The sequence below is a fragment of the Carcharodon carcharias genome, chromosome 13 (assembly GCF_017639515.1).
Source record: "Carcharodon carcharias isolate sCarCar2 chromosome 13, sCarCar2.pri, whole genome shotgun sequence".
Taxonomy (NCBI): domain Eukaryota; kingdom Metazoa; phylum Chordata; class Chondrichthyes; order Lamniformes; family Lamnidae; genus Carcharodon; species Carcharodon carcharias.
The window spans coordinates 123,899,148-123,914,035 of NC_054479.1; positions in this window are offsets into that span (position 1 = coordinate 123,899,148).

The window sequence follows — 14,888 nt, forward strand, 5'->3', positions numbered from 1 at the left end:
TTGAACAAAGTGAAACATGTGCTAATTGATCGGAGCAAAACACGTGCTGATTGATCACAGTGAAACACATGATGACTGATCACAATGTAACACGTGTTGTTTGATCACATTGAAACACATGCTGATCGATCACAGTGAAACACGTGCTGAATGATCACAGTGAAACACGTGCCATTTGATTACATTGAAACATGTGCTGGATGATCGCGGTGAAACGCATGCTAACTGATCACAGTGAAACACGTGCTGAGTGATCACAGTGAAACACGTGTTGTTTGATCACATTGAAACACATGCTGATTGATCGCGGGGAACCACGTGCTGTTTGATCGCATTGAAACACATGCTGATTGATTGCAGTCAAACTCATGCTGATTGATCACAGCGAAAAACGTGCTGATTTCTCACAGTGAAACACATGCTGATCGATCACAGTGAAACACGTGCTGATTGATCCCAGTGAAACACATGTTGGTTGATTGCGGTGATACACTTCCTGATCGATCGCGGTGAAACACGTGCTGATTGATCGCGGTGAAACAGGTGCTGAATGATCACAGTGAAACGCTTCCTGATTGATCGCAGTGAAACACCTGCTGATTGATCGCAGGGAAACACGTGCTGATTGATTACAGTGAAACCCGTGCTGATTGATCACAGTGAAACATGTGCTGTTTGATTACTTTGAAAAACGTGCTGATTGATCGCGGTGAAACACGTGCTGTTTGATCGCATTGAAACAAGTGCTGTTTGATCGCATTGAAACACATGCTGATTGATCACACTAAAACACGTCCATTTGATTACATTGAAACACGAGCTGATTAATCACAGTGAATCAAGTGCTGATTGATCACAGTGAAACACATGCTGATTGATCACATTGAAACGCCTGCTGATTGATCGCGGGGAAACACATGCTGATAGATTACAGTGAAACATGTTCTGATTGATCACAGTGGAACACGTGCTGATTGATCACGGTGAAACACAAGCTGGTCGATTGCGGTGATACACTTGCTGATCGATCACAGTGAAACACGTGCTGATTGATCACAGTGAAACATGTGCTGATTGATCATAGTGAAACACGTACTGATTGATTACAGTGAAGCACGTGCCGATCGCGTTGAAACACATGCTGATTGATTACATTGAAACACGTGCTGATTGATCACGGTGAAACATGTGCTGATTGATCACAGTGAAACACATGTTGGTTGATTGTGCTGATACACTTCCTGATCGATCACGGTGAAACACGTGCTGATTGATCGCAGTGAAACAGGTGCTGAATGATCACAGTGAAACGCTTCCTGATTGATCGCAGTGAAACACATGCTGATTGATCACATTGAAACACATGCTGGTTGATCGCGGGGAAACACGTGCTGCTTGATCGCAGTGAAACAGGTGCTCTTTGATTACTTTGAAACAAATGCTGTTTGATCGCATTGAAACACATGCTGATTGATCACAGTGAAACACGCGCTGACTGATCACACTGAAACATGTGCCATTTGATTACATTGAAACATGTGCTGATTGATCACAGTGAAACGCATGCTGATTGATCACAGTGAAACAAATGATGACTGATCACAGTGAAACACATGCTGATTGAACACAGTGAAACACATGCTTATTGATCACGGGGAAACACGTGCTGATTGATCACAGTGAAACACATGCTGATTGATCACAGTGAAACACATGCTGATTGATCACATAAAAACACCTGCTGATTGATCGCGGGGAAACACGTGCTGATTGATTACAGTGAAACGCATGCTGATTGATCACAGTGAAACAAATGATGACTGATCACAGTGAAACACATGCTGATTGAACACAGTGAAACACATGCTGATTGATCACGGGGAAACACGTGCTGATTGATCACAGTGAAACACATGCTGATTGATCACAGTGAAACACATACTCATTGATTACAGTGAAGCACGTGCCGATCGCATGGAAACACATGCTGATTATTCACGGTGACACACGTGCTGATTGATTGCGGTGAAACAAGTGCTGATTGATAGCGGTGAAACACGTTCTGATTGATCACAGTGAAACACGTGCTGATATATCACGGTGAAACACAAGCTGGTCGATTGCGGTGATACACTTGCTGAGCGGTCGCGGTGAAACACGTGCTGTTTGATCACAGTGAAGCACGCGCTGATTGATCACAGTGAAACGTGCTGATCGATCGCAGTGAACCATGTGTTCTTTGATTACTTTGAAACATGTGCTGTTTGATTACATTGAAACACGTGCTGATTGATCACGGTGAAACACAAGCTGGTTGATTGCGGTGATACACTTGCTGATCGATCGCGGTGAAACACGTGCTGATTGATCGCGGTGAACCTGGTGATGATTGATCATGGTGAAACGCTTGCTGATTGATCACAGTGAAACCCGTGCTGACTGATCGCAGTGAAACAGGTGCTCTTTGATTACTTTGAAACATGTGCTGTTTGATTACATTGAAAAACGTGCTGATTGATCGCGGTGAAACACATGCCGTTTGATCACATTGAAACACATGCTGATTGATCACAGTGAAACACGCGCTGATTGATCACACTGAAACACGTGCCATTTGATTACATTGAAACATGTGCTGATTGATCGCAGTGAAACACATGCTGATTGATCACAGTGAAACACGTGCTGATTGATCGCAGTGAAACATGTGCTGATTGATCGCAGTGAGACATGTGCTGATTGATCACAGTGAAACACATGCTGGTTGATCGTGGGGAAACACTTGCTGATTGATTACAGTGAAACACTTGCTGATTGATCACAGTGAAACACTTGCTGATTGATCACAGTGAAACACATGCTGATTGATCACAGTGAAACACGTGCTGATTGATCACAGTGAAACACATGCTGATTGATCACAGTGAAACACGTGCTGATTGATTACAGTGAAGCACGTGCCGATCGCGTTGAAACACAATCTGATTGATTACATTGAAACACGTGCTGATTGATCGCGGTGAAACAGGTGCTGATTGATCAAAGTGAAACATGTGCTTATTGATCGGAGCGAAACACATGCTGATTGACCACAGGAAACACATGATGACTAATCACAGTGTAACACGTGTTGTTTGATCACATTGAAACACATGCTGATTGATCACAGTGAAAAACGTGCTGATTTCTCACAGTGAGACACGTGCTGATTGATCACAGTGAAACACGTGCTGATTGATCGCGGTGAAACAGGTGCTGAATGATTTCAGTGAAACGCTTCCTGATCGCAGTGAAACACATACTGATTGATCACAGTTAAACACCTGCAGATTAATCACGGTGAAACAGGTGCTGTTTTATTGCAGTGAAACACGTGCTGATTGAACACGGTGAAACAAGTGCTGATTGATCATAGTGAAACACATGCTGATTGATAACAGGGAAACACATGCTGATTGATCACATTGAAACACGTGCTGATTGTTCGTGGTGAAACAGTTGCTGATTAATCGCAGTGAAACACGTTCTAATTGAGCTCAGTGAAACACGTTCTGATTGATCACAGAGAACCAAGTGCTGTTTGATCGCGGTGAAACATGTGCTGGTTGATCACAATGAAACGTGCTGATTGATCGTGGTGAAAGACATGCTGATTGATCGCAGTGGAACACGTGTTGATTGATCACGGTGAAACACATGCTGGTTGATTGCAGTACTACACTTGCTGATCAATTGTGGTGAAACACGTGCGGATTGATCACGGTGAAACACATGCTGGTTGATTGCGGAGATACACTTGCTGGTTGATCACAGTGAAACATGTGCTGATTGATCATAGTGAAACATGTGCTGATTGATCACAGTGAAACACGTGCTGATTGATCACAGTGAAACACATGCTGATTGATCACAGTGAAACACATGCTGATTGATAACAGGGAAACACATGCTGATTGATCACGGTGAAACAGTTGCTGATTAATCGCAGTGAAACATGTTCTGATTGATCACAGAGAACCAAGTGCTGTTTGATCGCGGTGACACATGTGCTGGTTGATCACAGTGAAACACGTGCTGATTGATCGTGGTGAAAGACATGCTGATTGATCGCAGTGGAACACGTGTTGATTGATCACAGTGAAACATGCTGGTTGATTGCAGTACTACACTTGCTGATCAATCGCAGTGAAACACGTGCGGATTGATCACGGTGAAACACACGCTGGTTGATTGCGGTGATACACTCGCTGGCTGATCACAGTGAAACACGTGCTGGTTGATCACAGTGAAACTCGTGCTGATTGATTGCTGTGACTCACGTGATGATTGATCATTGTGAAACATGTTCAGATTGATCACAGTGAAACACCTGCTGATTGATCATAGTGAAACACGTGCTGATTGATCGCAGTGAATCACGTACTGATTGATCACAGTGAAACATATGCTGATTGATTGTAACGACTCACGTGCTGATTGATCACTGTAAAACATGTTCTGATTGATCACAGTGAAACACGTGCTGATTGATCACTGTAAAACATGTTCTGATTGATCACAGTGAAACACGTAAAACTGATTGATCACAGGGAAACACGTGCTGGTTGATCAAAGAGAAACGCGTGTTGTTTGATCACATTGAAACACATGCTGAATGATCGCGGGGAAACACCTGCTGATTGATTACAGTGAAACACATGCGGATTGATCACAGTGAAACACATGCTGATTGATCACAGTGAAACACGTGCTGATTGATCACAGTGAAACACGTGCTGATTGATCACAGTGAAACACGTGCTGATTGATCACTGTGAAACACGTGCTGATTGATCATAGTGAAACACGTTCTGATTGATCACAGTGAAACACGTGCTGATTTATCGCGTTGAAACACGTGCTGATCTATCGCGGTGAAACACATGCTGATTAATCGCACTGAAGTACATGCTGATTGATCAAAGTGAAACACGGATTATTAACTGCGATAGAGCACTTGTTGATTGATTGCAGTGAAGCACGTGCTGATTGATCGCAAAAGAACACTTGCTGATTGATTGCAGTGAAAAACGTGTTGATGGATCATGGTGAAACAATTGCTGATTGATCAGAGTGAAACACGTGCTGATTGATCACAGTGAAACACATGCTGGTTGATTGCCAGGGTACACTTGCTGATCGATCGCGGTGAAACCCGTGCTGATCCATCGCGGTGAAACCCGTGCTGATTGATCGCGGTGAAAAAGGTGCTGATTGATCACAGTGAAACACGCGCTGATTGATTGTAATAAAACACTTGCTGATTGATCACGGTGAAACCCGTGCTGATTGATCGCGGTGAAAAAGGTGCTGACAGCTCGCAGTGAAACACGTGGTGATTGATTGCAATAAAACACTTGCTGATTGATCACGGTGAAACACGTGCTGATTGTTCATGGTGAAACACGTGCTGATTGATCACAGTGAAATACATGCCGATTGATCACGTGAAACACATTCTGGTTGATTACAGTGAAACACGTGCTGATCACTTGTAAACAGGTGCTGAATGATCACAGTGTAACACGTTCTGATTGAGCACAGTGTAACACTTGCTGATTGATCGTGGTGAAACATGTCCTGATTGATCACAGTGAAAAAGGTGCTCATTGATTGCGGTGAAACGCTTCCTCGTTGATCACAGTGAAACACGTGCTGATTGATCATGGTGAAACATGTCCTGATTGATCACAGTGAAAAACGTGCTCATTGATTGCGGTGAAACGCTTCCTGATTGATCACAGTGAAACACCTTCAGATTAATTGTGGTGAAACACGTGCAGTTTGATTGCAGTGAAACACATGCTGATTGAACACGTTGAAACAAGTGCTGACTGATCATAGTGAAACACGTGCTGATTAATCACAGTGAAATACGTGCTGTTTGATTGCATAAAATACTTGCTGATTGAACACAGTGAAACACGTTCTGATTGATCACAGTGAAACACCTGCTGATTGATCACAGTGAAACGTGCTGATTAATCGCAGTGAATGAAGTGCTGATTGATCACAGTGAAAAACGTGCTGATTGATCACAGTGAAACATGTTCTGATTGATCACAGTGAAACATGTACTGATTGATCACAGTGAAACATATGCTGATTGATTGTAGTGACTCACGTGCTGATTGATCACAGTAAAACATGTTCTGATTGATCACAGTGAAACACGTGCTGATTGATCACAGTGAAACACGTGCTGATTGATCACTGTAAAACATGTTCTGATTGATCACAGTGAAACACGTGCTGATTGATCACTGTAAAACATGTTCTGATTGATCACAGTGAAACACGTACTGATTGATCACAGTGAAACACGTGCTGATGGATCAAATTGAAACGCGTGTTGTTTGATCACATTGAAACACATGCTGACTGATCGCGGGGAAACACCTGCTGATTGATTACAGTGAAACACATGCGGATTGATCACAGTGAAACACATGCTGATTGATCACAGTGAAACACGTGCTGATTGATCACAGTGAAACACGTGCTGATTGATCACAGTGAAACACGTGCTGATTGATCACAGTGAATCACGTACTTATTGATCACAGTGAAACAGATGCTGATTGATCGTAGTGAAACATGTGCTGATTTTTCGCGTTGAAACACGTGCTGATCTATCGCGGTGAAACACATGCTGATTAATCGCACTGAAGTACATGCTGATTGATCAAAGTGAAACACGGATTATTAACTGCGAAAGAACACTTGTTGATTGATTGCAGTGAAGCACGTGCTGATTGATTGCAATAAAACACTTGCTGATTGATCACAGTGAAACCCGTGCTGATTGATCGCGGTGAAAAAGATGCTGACAGCTCGCGGTGAAACACGTGGTGATTGATTGCAATAAAACACTTGCTGATTGATCACGGTGAAACACTTGCTGATTGATCACCGTGAAACACGTGCTGATTGATCACAGTGAAACACGTGCCGATTGATCACATTGAAATACGTGCCGATTGATCACGTGAAACACATTCTGATTGATCACAGTGAAACAGATGCTGATTGATCGTAGTGAAACACGTGCTGATTTATCGCGTTGAAACACGTGCTGATCTATCGCGGTGAAACACATGCTGATTAATCGCACTGAAGTACATGCCGATTGATCAAAGTGAAACACGGATTATTAACTGCGAAAGAACACTTGTTGATTCATTGCAGTGAAGCACGTGCTGATTGATCGCAAAAGAATACTTGCTGATTGATCACAGTGAAACACGTGCTGATTGATCACAGTGAAACATATGCTGGTAGATTGTCAGGGTACACTTGCTGATCGATCGCGGTGAAACCCGTGCTGATCCATCGCGGTGAAACCCGTGCTGATTGATCGCGGTGAAAAAGGTGCTGACAACTCGCGGTGAAACACGTGGTTTTTGATTGCAATAAAACACTTGCTGATTGATCACGGTGAAACACGTGCTGATTGATCACGGTGAAACACGTGCAGATTGATCACATTGAAATATACGCCGATTGATCACGTGAAACACATTCTGGTTGATTACAGTGAAACACATGCTGATTGATCACTTTTAAACAGGTGCTGAATGATCACAGTGTAACACGTGCTGATTGATCACATTGAAATATATGCCGATTGATCACGTGAAACACGTGCTGATTGATCACTTTTAAACACGTGCTGATTGATCACAGTGAAACACGTGCTGATTGATCACATTGAAATACATGCCGATTGATCACGTGAAACACGTGCTGATTGATCACTTTTAAACAGGTGCTGAATGATCACAGTGTAACACCTGCTGATTGATCGTGGTGAAACATGTCCTGATTGATCACAGTGAAAAACGTGCTCATTGATTGCGGTGAAACGCTTCCTGATTGATCACAGTGAAACACCTTCAGATTGATCACAGTGAAACACCTGCTGATTGATCACGGTGAAACATGTGCTGATTAATCGCAGTGAATGAAGTGCTGATTGATCACCGTGAAAAACGTAATGATTGATCACAGTGAAACATGTTCTGATTGATCACAGTGAAACATGTACTGATTGATCACAGTGAAACATATGCTGATTGATTGTAGTGACTCACGTGATGATTGATCACTGTAAAACATGTTCTGATTGATCACAGTGAAACACGTGCTGATTGATCACTGTGAAACATGTTCTGATTGATCACAGTGAAACACGTACTGATTGATCACAGTGAAAAACGTGCTGATTGATCACAGTGAAACACGTGCTAATTGATCACAGTGAAACACGTGTTGTTTGATCACTTTGAAACACATGCTGATTGATCGCGGGGAAAACGTGCTGATTGATTACAGTGAAACACATGCTGATTGATCACAGTGAAACACATGCTGATTGATCGCGGGGAAACACATGCTGATAGATTACAGTGAAACATGTTCTGATTGATCACAGTGGAACACGTGCTGATTGATCACGGTGAAACACAAGCTGGTCGATTGCGGTGATACACTTGCTGATCGATCACAGTGAAACACGTGCTGATTGATCACAGTGAAACATGTGCTGATTGATCATAGTGAAACACGTACTGATTGATTACAGTGAAGCACGTGCCGATCGCGTTGAAACACATGCTGATTGATTACATTGAAACACATGCTGATTGATCACGGTGAAACATGTGCTGATTGATCACAGGGAAACACATGTTGGTTGATTGTGCTGATACACTTCCTGATCGATCACGGTGAAACACGTGCTGATTGATCGCAGTGAAACAGGTGCTGAATGATCACAGTGAAACGCTTCCTGATTGATCGCAGTGAAACACATGCTGATTGATCACATTGAAACACATGCTGGTTGATCGCGGGGAAACACGTGCTGCTTGATCGCAGTGAAACAGGTGCTCTTTGATTACTTTGAAACAAGTGCTGTTTGATCGCATTGAAACACATGCTGATTGATCACAGTGAAACACGCGCTGACTGATCACACTGAAACACGTGCCATTTGATTACATTGAAACATGTGCTGATTGATCACAGTGAAACACATGCTGGTTGATTGCCGTGGTACACTTGCTGATCGATCGCAGTGAAACCCGTGCTGATCGATCGCGGTGAAGCACGCGCTGATTGATCACAGTGAAATATGTGCTGATTGATCGCAGTGAACCAGGTGCTCCTTGATTACTTTGAAACATGTGCTGTTTGGTCGTGGTGAAACACGTGCTGATTGATCACAGTGAAACACGTGCTAATTGATCACAGTGAAACACGTGTTGTTTGATCACTTTGAAACACATGCTGATTGATCGCGGGGAAAACGTGCTGATTGATTACAGTGAAACACATGCTGATTGATCACAGTGAAACACATGCTGATTGATCACTGTGAAACACGCGCTGATTGATTTCAGTCAAACACGTGCTGATGATTACAGTGAAGCACGTGCCGATCATGTTGAAACAGAAGCTGATTGATTACATTGAAACACGTGCTGATTGATCGTGGTGAAATGGGTGCTGATTGAACAAAGTGAAACATGTGCTAATTGATCGGAGCAAAACACGTGCTGATTGATCACAGTGAAACACATGATGACTGATCACAATGTAACACGTGTTGTTTGATCACATTGAAACACATGCTGATCGATCACAGTGAAACACGTGCTGAATGATCACAGTGAAACACGTGCCATTTGATTACATTGAAACATGTGCTGGATGATCGCGGTGAAACGCATGCTAACTGATCACAGTGAAACACGTGCTGAGTGATCACAGTGAAACACGTGTTGTTTGATCACATTGAAACACATGCTGATTGATCGCGGGGAACCACGTGCTGTTTGATCGCATTGAAACACATGCTGATTGATTGCAGTCAAACTCATGCTGATTGATCACAGCGAAAAACGTGCTGATTTCTCACAGTGAAACACATGCTGATCGATCACAGTGAAACACGTGCTGATTGATCCCAGTGAAACACATGTTGGTTGATTGCGGTGATACACTTCCTGATCGATCGCGGTGAAACACGTGCTGATTGATCGCGGTGAAACAGGTGCTGAATGATCACAGTGAAACGCTTCCTGATTGATCGCAGTGAAACACCTGCTGATTGATCGCAGGGAAACACGTGCTGATTGATTACAGTGAAACCCGTGCTGATTGATCACAGTGAAACATGTGCTGTTTGATTACTTTGAAAAACGTGCTGATTGATCGCGGTGAAACACGTGCTGTTTGATCGCATTGAAACAAGTGCTGTTTGATCGCATTGAAACACATGCTGATTGATCACACTAAAACACGTCCATTTGATTACATTGAAACACGAGCTGATTAATCACAGTGAATCAAGTGCTGATTGATCACAGTGAAACACATGCTGATTGATCACATTGAAACGCCTGCTGATTGATCGCGGGGAAACACATGCTGATAGATTACAGTGAAACATGTTCTGATTGATCACAGTGGAACACGTGCTGATTGATCACGGTGAAACACAAGCTGGTCGATTGCGGTGATACACTTGCTGATCGATCACAGTGAAACACGTGCTGATTGATCACAGTGAAACATGTGCTGATTGATCATAGTGAAACACGTACTGATTGATTACAGTGAAGCACGTGCCGATCGCGTTGAAACACATGCTGATTGATTACATTGAAACACGTGCTGATTGATCACGGTGAAACATGTGCTGATTGATCACAGTGAAACACATGTTGGTTGATTGTGCTGATACACTTCCTGATCGATCACGGTGAAACACGTGCTGATTGATCGCAGTGAAACAGGTGCTGAATGATCACAGTGAAACGCTTCCTGATTGATCGCAGTGAAACACATGCTGATTGATCACATTGAAACACATGCTGGTTGATCGCGGGGAAACACGTGCTGCTTGATCGCAGTGAAACAGGTGCTCTTTGATTACTTTGAAACAAATGCTGTTTGATCGCATTGAAACACATGCTGATTGATCACAGTGAAACACGCGCTGACTGATCACACTGAAACATGTGCCATTTGATTACATTGAAACATGTGCTGATTGATCACAGTGAAACGCATGCTGATTGATCACAGTGAAACAAATGATGACTGATCACAGTGAAACACATGCTGATTGAACACAGTGAAACACATGCTTATTGATCACGGGGAAACACGTGCTGATTGATCACAGTGAAACACATGCTGATTGATCACAGTGAAACACATGCTGATTGATCACATAAAAACACCTGCTGATTGATCGCGGGGAAACACGTGCTGATTGATTACAGTGAAACGCATGCTGATTGATCACAGTGAAACAAATGATGACTGATCACAGTGAAACACATGCTGATTGAACACAGTGAAACACATGCTGATTGATCACGGGGAAACACGTGCTGATTGATCACAGTGAAACACATGCTGATTGATCACAGTGAAACACATACTCATTGATTACAGTGAAGCACGTGCCGATCGCATGGAAACACATGCTGATTATTCACGGTGACACACGTGCTGATTGATTGCGGTGAAACAAGTGCTGATTGATAGCGGTGAAACACGTTCTGATTGATCACAGTGAAACACGTGCTGATATATCACGGTGAAACACAAGCTGGTCGATTGCGGTGATACACTTGCTGAGCGGTCGCGGTGAAACACGTGCTGTTTGATCACAGTGAAGCACGCGCTGATTGATCACAGTGAAACGTGCTGATCGATCGCAGTGAACCATGTGTTCTTTGATTACTTTGAAACATGTGCTGTTTGATTACATTGAAACACGTGCTGATTGATCACGGTGAAACACAAGCTGGTTGATTGCGGTGATACACTTGCTGATCGATCGCGGTGAAACACGTGCTGATTGATCGCGGTGAACCTGGTGATGATTGATCATGGTGAAACGCTTGCTGATTGATCACAGTGAAACCCGTGCTGACTGATCGCAGTGAAACAGGTGCTCTTTGATTACTTTGAAACATGTGCTGTTTGATTACATTGAAAAACGTGCTGATTGATCGCGGTGAAACACATGCCGTTTGATCACATTGAAACACATGCTGATTGATCACAGTGAAACACGCGCTGATTGATCACACTGAAACACGTGCCATTTGATTACATTGAAACATGTGCTGATTGATCGCAGTGAAACACATGCTGATTGATCACAGTGAAACACGTGCTGATTGATCGCAGTGAAACATGTGCTGATTGATCGCAGTGAGACATGTGCTGATTGATCACAGTGAAACACATGCTGGTTGATCGTGGGGAAACACTTGCTGATTGATTACAGTGAAACACTTGCTGATTGATCACAGTGAAACACTTGCTGATTGATCACAGTGAAACACATGCTGATTGATCACAGTGAAACACGTGCTGATTGATCACAGTGAAACACATGCTGATTGATCACAGTGAAACACGTGCTGATTGATTACAGTGAAGCACGTGCCGATCGCGTTGAAACACAATCTGATTGATTACATTGAAACACGTGCTGATTGATCGCGGTGAAACAGGTGCTGATTGATCAAAGTGAAACATGTGCTTATTGATCGGAGCGAAACACATGCTGATTGACCACAGGAAACACATGATGACTAATCACAGTGTAACACGTGTTGTTTGATCACATTGAAACACATGCTGATTGATCACAGTGAAAAACGTGCTGATTTCTCACAGTGAGACACGTGCTGATTGATCACAGTGAAACACGTGCTGATTGATCGCGGTGAAACAGGTGCTGAATGATTTCAGTGAAACGCTTCCTGATCGCAGTGAAACACATACTGATTGATCACAGTTAAACACCTGCAGATTAATCACGGTGAAACAGGTGCTGTTTTATTGCAGTGAAACACGTGCTGATTGAACACGGTGAAACAAGTGCTGATTGATCATAGTGAAACACATGCTGATTGATAACAGGGAAACACATGCTGATTGATCACATTGAAACACGTGCTGATTGTTCGTGGTGAAACAGTTGCTGATTAATCGCAGTGAAACACGTTCTAATTGAGCTCAGTGAAACACGTTCTGATTGATCACAGAGAACCAAGTGCTGTTTGATCGCGGTGAAACATGTGCTGGTTGATCACAATGAAACGTGCTGATTGATCGTGGTGAAAGACATGCTGATTGATCGCAGTGGAACACGTGTTGATTGATCACGGTGAAACACATGCTGGTTGATTGCAGTACTACACTTGCTGATCAATTGTGGTGAAACACGTGCGGATTGATCACGGTGAAACACATGCTGGTTGATTGCGGAGATACACTTGCTGGTTGATCACAGTGAAACATGTGCTGATTGATCATAGTGAAACATGTGCTGATTGATCACAGTGAAACACGTGCTGATTGATCACAGTGAAACACATGCTGATTGATCACAGTGAAACACATGCTGATTGATAACAGGGAAACACATGCTGATTGATCACGGTGAAACAGTTGCTGATTAATCGCAGTGAAACATGTTCTGATTGATCACAGAGAACCAAGTGCTGTTTGATCGCGGTGACACATGTGCTGGTTGATCACAGTGAAACACGTGCTGATTGATCGTGGTGAAAGACATGCTGATTGATCGCAGTGGAACACGTGTTGATTGATCACAGTGAAACATGCTGGTTGATTGCAGTACTACACTTGCTGATCAATCGCAGTGAAACACGTGCGGATTGATCACGGTGAAACACACGCTGGTTGATTGCGGTGATACACTCGCTGGCTGATCACAGTGAAACACGTGCTGGTTGATCACAGTGAAACTCGTGCTGATTGATTGCTGTGACTCACGTGATGATTGATCATTGTGAAACATGTTCAGATTGATCACAGTGAAACACCTGCTGATTGATCATAGTGAAACACGTGCTGATTGATCGCAGTGAATCACGTACTGATTGATCACAGTGAAACATATGCTGATTGATTGTAACGACTCACGTGCTGATTGATCACTGTAAAACATGTTCTGATTGATCACAGTGAAACACGTGCTGATTGATCACTGTAAAACATGTTCTGATTGATCACAGTGAAACACGTAAAACTGATTGATCACAGGGAAACACGTGCTGGTTGATCAAAGAGAAACGCGTGTTGTTTGATCACATTGAAACACATGCTGAATGATCGCGGGGAAACACCTGCTGATTGATTACAGTGAAACACATGCGGATTGATCACAGTGAAACACATGCTGATTGATCACAGTGAAACACGTGCTGATTGATCACAGTGAAACACGTGCTGATTGATCACAGTGAAACACGTGCTGATTGATCACTGTGAAACACGTGCTGATTGATCATAGTGAAACACGTTCTGATTGATCACAGTGAAACACGTGCTGATTTATCGCGTTGAAACACGTGCTGATCTATCGCGGTGAAACACATGCTGATTAATCGCACTGAAGTACATGCTGATTGATCAAAGTGAAACACGGATTATTAACTGCGATAGAGCACTTGTTGATTGATTGCAGTGAAGCACGTGCTGATTGATCGCAAAAGAACACTTGCTGATTGATTGCAGTGAAAAACGTGTTGATGGATCATGGTGAAACAATTGCTGATTGATCAGAGTGAAACACGTGCTGATTGATCACAGTGAAACACATGCTGGTTGATTGCCAGGGTACACTTGCTGATCGATCGCGGTGAAACCCGTGCTGATCCATCGCGGTGAAACCCGTGCTGATTGATCGCGGTGAAAAAGGTGCTGATTGATCACAGTGAAACACGCGCTGATTGATTGTAATAAAACACTTGCTGATTGATCACGGTGAAACCCGTGCTGATTGATCG